This window comes from Lagopus leucura, unplaced genomic scaffold (genome assembly GCF_019238085.1).
Source record: "Lagopus leucura isolate 7727_CA_CO unplaced genomic scaffold, USGS_WTPT01 49796-0_obj-0_obj, whole genome shotgun sequence".
In the NCBI taxonomy this organism is placed as follows: Eukaryota; Metazoa; Chordata; class Aves; order Galliformes; family Phasianidae; genus Lagopus; species Lagopus leucura.
In genome coordinates, this window is record NW_024965477.1 from 1 (window position 1) to 7,936 (window position 7,936).

Consider the following 7,936-nt stretch of genomic DNA (forward strand, 5'->3'; position numbering starts at 1 on the left):
TGTTTGCTTTACACCTTCAGCTCCCCAGGTGTGATATTGCACTGCATGAGAATGTCTTAAGTTTGCTTTTTAACCTACAGACACCAAAAGGGCAATAGCTCTGGGACTGCATGGATATGCCAGAGAAATCACCTACCTTACTCAGGCTGGAAAACAGAGTGACCACAAGCTGAAAGGCTGTATGGGCTCAACCAGGGCGACTGCAGCAGTGCAGAGGATGGCTGAGCATCTGCACAAGCCTGTGAACAGCTCAGACAACAACGAGGTTTGCCCTTGTTTGGAGCCAAACAACTTTTTGAAGTAATCACAGAATGGCCTGGGTTGCAAAGGAGCACAGTGCTCATCCACTTCCAACCTGTTCCTGCTGTGTGCAGGTCGCCAACCAGCAGCCCAGGCTGCCCAGAGCCACATCCAGCCTGGCCTTGAATGCCTGCAGGGATGGGGCATCCACAGCCTCCTTGGGCAACCTGTTCCATCCAGTGCCTCACCACCCTCTGCCTCCAAAACTTCCTCCTCACATCCAACCCAAACCTCCCCTGTCTCACTTTAAAACCATTCCCCCTTGTCCTGTCACCATCCACCCTCACAAACAGCCATTCCCACTCCTGTTTATCCGCTCCCTTCAAGTAGTGGAAGTCCTCGGTGTGCAAGCATCTTTGGGTATAGCTTTTATATAAGGGCCCCAAAGGACATCTACCTGACTGCAGACAAGGATTTCCAAAGGAACACGTGCATTTGCCCACATTAGCTAACCCTGTTGTTGCATTTCTTCACTAGGAAAAGCCTTCTCACTGCACTGCTCGAGTCTGCAGAGTGCTGCTTTATTTGCTCTTAATACAAATACCGCCCCTCAGAAGTCAGGCTGACTTGTGAACAATAGAGGTGAACACGCAGAAAGGAATAAAACAAAGTCAAGTGTATATGTGTAAGCAGTCTAGGTGTAAAGTACAGATTCAGTGTCTCAAAAGCTGGAATGAACTGCATACTTTCAGATATTCAGAGAACAACTGCATAGGGCCCCTCATGCATCAACAAATGCTGGTCTTAAAAATGAGCTGCTTTTCTGGAAGCCAGCAAGATCCCATGCTTGAGAAATCTGAAATACAGAGAAGTGTTCCCAAAAGGAAACAAAGATTTTGGAGAACACAACTGGGAAAATGTAAATCAAACAAAACTTTAGCTCGTCATCTTTCGCCTTAAGAAAGTGAGACATCATCTAAATCTGATAGCAGGAAAGTAAGGCTTTGGTGTTGCTTAGCCTCTGTAACAGCATGTGCAGAAGCAGCAGATCTGTCCTGGCTTCATCTATGTATAATATAGTAACACTCTGCAGTTGGGGCACACGAGGAGAAAGGTAAATACAGCAGAATACAGGTGCCAGGAGATATGAAGAGGGAAGCAGAGCTTGCACACCTGCATGCTTGATGCAATAAATCATGCAAGTTGCAATGTGAAAACATGTATTCATCATTTAATGCTTGAGAAACTAAAACAAGTCTCCCCAGGCAGAGGCATCCAGCAGCAATACAATTAAACCTCAGTCCAACCCTGCAGGTATACAAAAGGCTGCAGGCAGAACTATGCAGTTCATCAGGGCCTGAAGCAAAGAAATCTGTAGCAAACTGCCAAATTTGCTCCGACTGAAGCCTGAAATAATGGGCTAATTGGTTTTACAACCAAAGTTGTAAGAAAACAAACATTAAACACCATCCTCACATCTGCAGGAGTAACAAAACTATTCTGTATATATATCTGATATATATACGTATATATATTCCGATGTGTATATCTGATCCTTCTCAGAGAGAGAGGCTAAGCCTGAATTAAATAACTACAGATTTTGGTCACCCTGTTTATCTCTGGGATTCAATTCCAGGCTGCAGAGAAACAGAGATGTCTTTAGAGAAAACTAAGAGCTATGAGTAGGTCCTCTTCACAGATAAACTAAGTGCAACGTAAGTCACAGCATGACTGCGATTTGACAGCAGTTCAGCAAAAGCTGTCTGCAGTGATAACGAAGGAAAACTGAAAACCAGCAATTGAACAACGACAAAAAAACCAAACCAGTCAGTGTAAATGAATGTGTGAATAAGAAAAACTCATCACCACCTCACACGCTCCTGCTCTCATCCCACAGATGAAGGAGAGCCTGGAAATACTTTGCCGACTGCTGTCTGCAGCACGGAGCGTCAGATTACTCACCTGCTGTATCCTGAAAACGAAAAATCCCTTCCAATCTTCATTTTAACAGCTGGTGGCCTTTCTGCTTGCTTAAATATATGTAAGCAGATATTATTCACAAGACAGTGGGCATCTGTGCTTCGCTACGCATGTGCTCAACTGCAGTGCCTGGCTGTGGAAGTCTCGCCAGTTTTCCCCTTGAGCCAGGCTCCCTGTAAAGGCTCATTTCCATTTATATTATTAGGAAGCACTAAGGAGCCTTGTTTAGAGCCATCAGCCTTAAGAAAAAGTTAAAAAAGAACAACTATGCATGCAAGTCGTGGAGGTGAGAAGGAAATGAGGCATAGACATTCATGTGGGGGCAAGGAGGGAATGTGATATTCCCAGAGAACTGTGCTTCATATTCCTACATGTTTTGAAATATTATCCGGCCCAAAAATGTGTTTTGTCTTGCTAATGACTGCGTATCACCTAACAGGGAAATAAAAAAACCTGGCAGCACGAAGGCAAAACCTCCAACAAATACCTAAAGCTGACACTATCTGCTCTTCAAAGCTAATGGACACTAGAAGGGAAGAGCAGAGATGTACACCTTGTGACCCAGAGCCCTCACCTCTCTGCTTATTTGAGGGCCACCTGCACCCATCCCAGCCTGCACGTGAGGTTCAGGCACTACAGAAGCCATAGTTTGGGTATTTTAGCCCTTTGTATTCTTCTTTAGGTGACCACACGTCATCTTTGGGTTTTGACATCACAGCGATGGATGAAATAACAAACTGACAGCAATATTTGCCTGATGATTGAAGCCTTTTTCTTCCCGCACCTCGGGATAAGAAAAGAAGGGAGAATCTTTTCAGCTGTGGTTACAACTACTGAGAATGTGGAACTGCACGAGAACCACAGCTTCCTTTTCTCAGGCTCTGTTTGCTGGCTGAGCTGGATTTCCATCAGGCAACACTTGCACTGCTCTGCTCAAAGATGATCCCTCTCCTCCTCCCGTATTTGCCAAGATTGTCCTCCCAGTCAAACGATTTGCCAAACAGCTTTGCTCACTTTGATCAGCATTTCTCTACGCAAGGGCTGAAGGAAAGATAAAAGCAAAGTGCAGCATAGAAATAAGGGCTGGAAAGTGCTCTGGTACAGTGATGTCCCATAGGACTTTAGGGGCTGTTACTAAAAGCAGAACTCTTGTTCCAGGGGTCTGATACTGAGCCACGTTACTCCGAGGCACATAACTCCATCCAAAGCCTGCTCCTATCATTTTCAACTGGAGCAGCAATGAAAAGCTCTTTTTTCTTTCCCCCCCCTTGCCTTTTAGTATTAAAGGCTGTGTGATCACAAGCTGCCTTCACAGCTGTTCTCCTTCCCACGTTCTGCGTATTGGAGGAACAAAGATAGACTCAGTCTACCAGAAGGCAGCGATCATCAGCTCTGAGAAAGCAAAACTCTTTTGAAGTTTCAGTAGTGAGAAGATGGCACACACCAGCAGGGTCTGCTCAGTGCTTCAGGGCATTCAGATACAACACAAACAGCCCTAGAAAGCTTTAACTGCACTGTTAAAGATCAGCCAGTGTCACAGAGGTGTCGTTTCAAATCAGGTTTTTGGGTTTTGAGATTCTCCCAGAAGACACAAACCAGCTGCAAGTTATTAATGTCTGCCCATTAGTGCTTAATAGTTTATTATCTCATTAGGAGCAACTCTTCCACCCTAATTTAACGTTAACTGTGACAAAAGAGATTATTTCTCCAATCAGCTGAAGCAATGTTGAGTCCATCTCCCGTCACCAGGGCAGCACCAAGTGATCTGGCAGCAAACCCTGGTGGGGTTACCTCACACTGGATGATATTTTCGACACCTTGCAGCACCTGGGATATCTGCAAAGAGCAAGGCAATGACACAAGGGAACATCCACCAACTCCACACCATTGGGGCAGAGGGGAATCGTTAACTGAGGGCTCCTAAAACTGCAGTGCTATGTTTAGGTGGGATTCAGGCATCCAAAGAGTGAAGATGGGAAAGCAGGACATAATTGTTTTAAGGTAAGATGCTGCACAAGCATACGTAATTCAAAAGATCACACATCAATGAGCACAAAGCACGTAAAGCCTGCAAGAATGTGCTTGCAAATGGTCTTGTGAAGGATATCTCAGTGGTTTGAAGGAGAGTTGCTCAAGCATTATGCTGAAACAGCTTCTGCAAGGCATGCCAGCCTTGTGACAGAGCAGACTGGTTTCTGTGACCTTCTGTATCGAGAATGGAGAGGATTCTGGATCCTCCTCAGCAAACCAGAGCAGAAGCAATTAGCATTTCTCTGGAAGGCTGCCCTGCCTTCAGTCACCAAATAATGGAGCTTCCCATTCAGCAACAACGCTCAACACACAACAGCTATTTCCATAGCAGTGATTGTGCTCATCTTGGTGGTCCAGCCTTAATGATTCTGTGATTATAACTCACAGACTCCCATGCAGCTCACTCGTATTATATTCAAAGCAAATGGGAAAGCAGACACTGGCCAGGCTTTTAAGACCTGTTCTGCTTAAGGTCTTCCATGCTCCTGGACTGCCACAGTATAGAAGGGCTGGCAGCAGTTGCACCTTACATACAGCCTTAAAAGAATGTTTAATTCACCGCCCTCTTTGGTCAAAACATTCACATTTAAAATAATACTTCCCCTCCCACAATCCTCCAAAAGTTAATTTTCTGTCTTTTGTTTTTTTTTGTAGCATCCATCACCTTTGAATCCCTAAAGAAAAAATAAAACGACTTACCATCTGACCATGAGCCCCAGTTCCATGAAATTTTTCAGGTTAGGAAGAGTTTGCCTTAGATCTGGAGTACTCAGCCCATGTTGATATCTAAGCTACAAAAAACAGGCAAAGATAAAATCAGTAAAGCTTTCCAAACCCCACATCCCGATGGATATCATCATGTGCTCCCTTAATCCAGCCAGTTTCCAAAGAAGCTGTAGGACAATCAAGCACTTCCAGGCCATCTATTACCTTGAAGGAAATACTCCATTTAATGCTCATAACCTCACATTAGCAAAACCCACCCAAGAACAGGGACAAACCCATCAGTCAGTACAACTGTTAAACCTCATTACACTCCTTCCGTTTCCTATCTGTAACAGGAGAGCAGCCTCACAGCTCAATGCAAAGAGCCATCAGGTGGGCAGCCCAAATTTCAACACAACGTCCCACACGTTCACCAGCTCCCAACATTTATTTCTGTGCAAGTGCCATCCATCATCCTGAGCATATCAACGCATGCTGGAACCAGTAGTGGAATGTTGACACTAACGTCAACTACTACAAACACATGCTGTCCAACAGCTGAACTGAATCTGTGTTCTTTTAATGGTTTATATCAACATTTAAGTGTTTTCATAATTGAAGTCAGCGTTCAGATACAGCACCACGTAGCTCAGAAACAGGTTCTAACATCAGCTTGCTTTAGCCCGAGCATTAGTAGGTACAAACAGAAATCACGTTGGCTCCACACAAACTGCAAGTTGTTCTTACCCTCAGATTATCATACGAAGCACATACAATATGTTCAAGGAACATATAGACACATGAGGGATGTGATTTTGGGAGAACTATTGGTGATTGGGGGACGGTTGGACTGGATGATCTTGTAGGTCTTCTCCAACCTTGGTGATTCTAAACGTAACAGCCAATGCTGATAATTTCAAACTGCTCGTTTCTATGATATTCTATGATTTAAGAAGGCCCCTGTCTTTGAAACGAGCAAGTGGAAGGGGAAAAGAGTCTTACAGATTTGAATCCCAAAACTTGCCCTGCACATCCTCCCTGAGCTGGTTCCAATATACGATATAGCCCAAAATTCCAGTACCATTAGGAAAGGGTGTTGGGAGGAAGCAGTACCAAGGTGACATGGAGCTGTCACAGAATGACTTGGATTGGAAGGGATCTCAAGGATCATGAAGCTTCAGCCCCCCTCCAATGCAGGGCCACCAACCTCCACGTTTCACAGCAGCCCAGGCTGCCCAGGGCCCCATCCAACCTGGCCTTGAACACCTCCAGGGATGGACGGGGCATCACAGCCTCTCTGGGCAGCTGTTCCAGCACCTCACCACTCTCATAGCAAAGAACTTCCCCCGACATCCAACCTCATTCTTCCCTCCTTCAACTTCCAACCATTTCCCCTTGTCCTGCTGTTATCTACCCTTCCCAATGGGACTCCCCTCTGCTTTGAGAAGGAAAAAAGAAGGTTGTCATTGGAAGTGACCTCCTAGAAGTGCTCAGACACAGACCTATTTTCATGAAAGTGACTTTATATTGATGTGCCAACACCTGCCTTCTCCTCCCAGATGGGTTTCATTCTTCTAAGAATACTAAACTCACAAGAGAAATAAGTTACATCAACAACCTTGAGAATCCATGCACCTTCATTAACCCACAGAGCACAAGCTTTTAAATTCAAACTGTCCTTAAGAAAAATAAAAGGCCTCCAGGAATATCACCTTGAACTCCCACAGTTGCTGATGTAGCACTAACAAACAAGGCATACAAACAGCAATCAAAGCAGTAAGAGGACAGCAGCTGTGCTTTATGCTGGCCCTTCAAAGGCTGCTTACAATCACACTTGGTTTTATAGCATGCTTACTCTGAAACAGGCTGATCTCATCCCAGCCACGAGGCAGAGGCTGCTGTCAAGAAGATACTTGCTTCTTCTCTTACTTTTATCTGTAACAGTGGCATGTAATCATCAAGATCACAGAATCATTAAGGTTGGAAAAGAATCCTAAGATCCCCAAGTCCACCTCCAACCCATCCCACCCTCAGCGCCTCATTCCCTGCTTTCTCTGATTTACCTTAGAATCACATTAACCTGCTGCTTCTTCCCTCCCCATCCACAAACAAGTTCTGACCGCAGCCTGAGCGCAGAAGCGAAACACGGATGCTGAGCAAGCTGTTAGGTGGAATTCTTCTAATTTTTAAAGCTGAGGGCTGATAATAGGCAATATTTAACACTGGATTCTGGTTTCACAGCGATAGTGTTTATTGGAGACAGACCACAAGAAAATAAGGAAATAGGAGTACGTGTTTGAGTGCATGCAGAACGCACTGTAGAACTAAAACATCTCGATGAGCCAAAAGCTGTGTTTCCTCCTGCATTCCCTTGCTCATATTAGCAAAGCCCTTCCTGACAGTAAACACAATATCCCTCCAGAGAGGTCTTGAGCATTAAGCCTTCATGGTACAAGTCTGGTGTCCCAGTAAGGATATGGGAAACCACAGTCAAAGGGGGAAACAGCCGCTTACATAAGTGAACCATGCCCGTAAAATGTGGTGGCCGTTATAAATTTGGTGGGCTTGTTATAAAAACAACAGACATGAGCCCCCTTGCCCATAAAGGTGCCTCTCATACACCGTGACCATTTACAGAAACAACATGAAGAAAAAAAAAAAAGGCAATTTAGAAGATAGAGCAGTTACTGGCCTCAGAAAAGCTTCCCCCCCTTCACCAGTGAAGCACTGCAATAACTAAAACCACGTTTGCTGTTCAGCTGTAGTCTCGCTGCATTACGGCCTGAAGAAATGAAACTATGCAGTATAACCTCTCCAGGTTCAGGTCAGAACTTCTTAAAACACCCTGGTATCACAAAGTGATGTTGATTGGATTAGGAGATGTGGGCAGGTATTTCCTATGACTTCATGCAGGCTGAACGCCTGCATAAAAATCATGACGTCGGGCAGAACGAAAGGTCAGACATGAAAAGCCAAGAGA

At 44.8% G+C, this 7,936-nt stretch overlaps 1 long non-coding RNA gene across 1 annotated transcript; it reads right to left on the minus strand.

The window, feature by feature from the left end:
* Positions 1-3,835: 3,835 nt before the first annotated feature.
* Positions 3,836-6,955, minus strand: LOC122192138. The gene is made up of 3 exons (XR_006182547.1): positions 6,812-6,955; positions 4,951-5,042; positions 3,836-4,056 (listed from the first exon to the last, which is right to left on the minus strand). It is a non-coding gene; the product is annotated as an uncharacterized LOC122192138 (long non-coding RNA).
* Between the last annotated feature and the right edge of the window lie 981 nt (positions 6,956-7,936).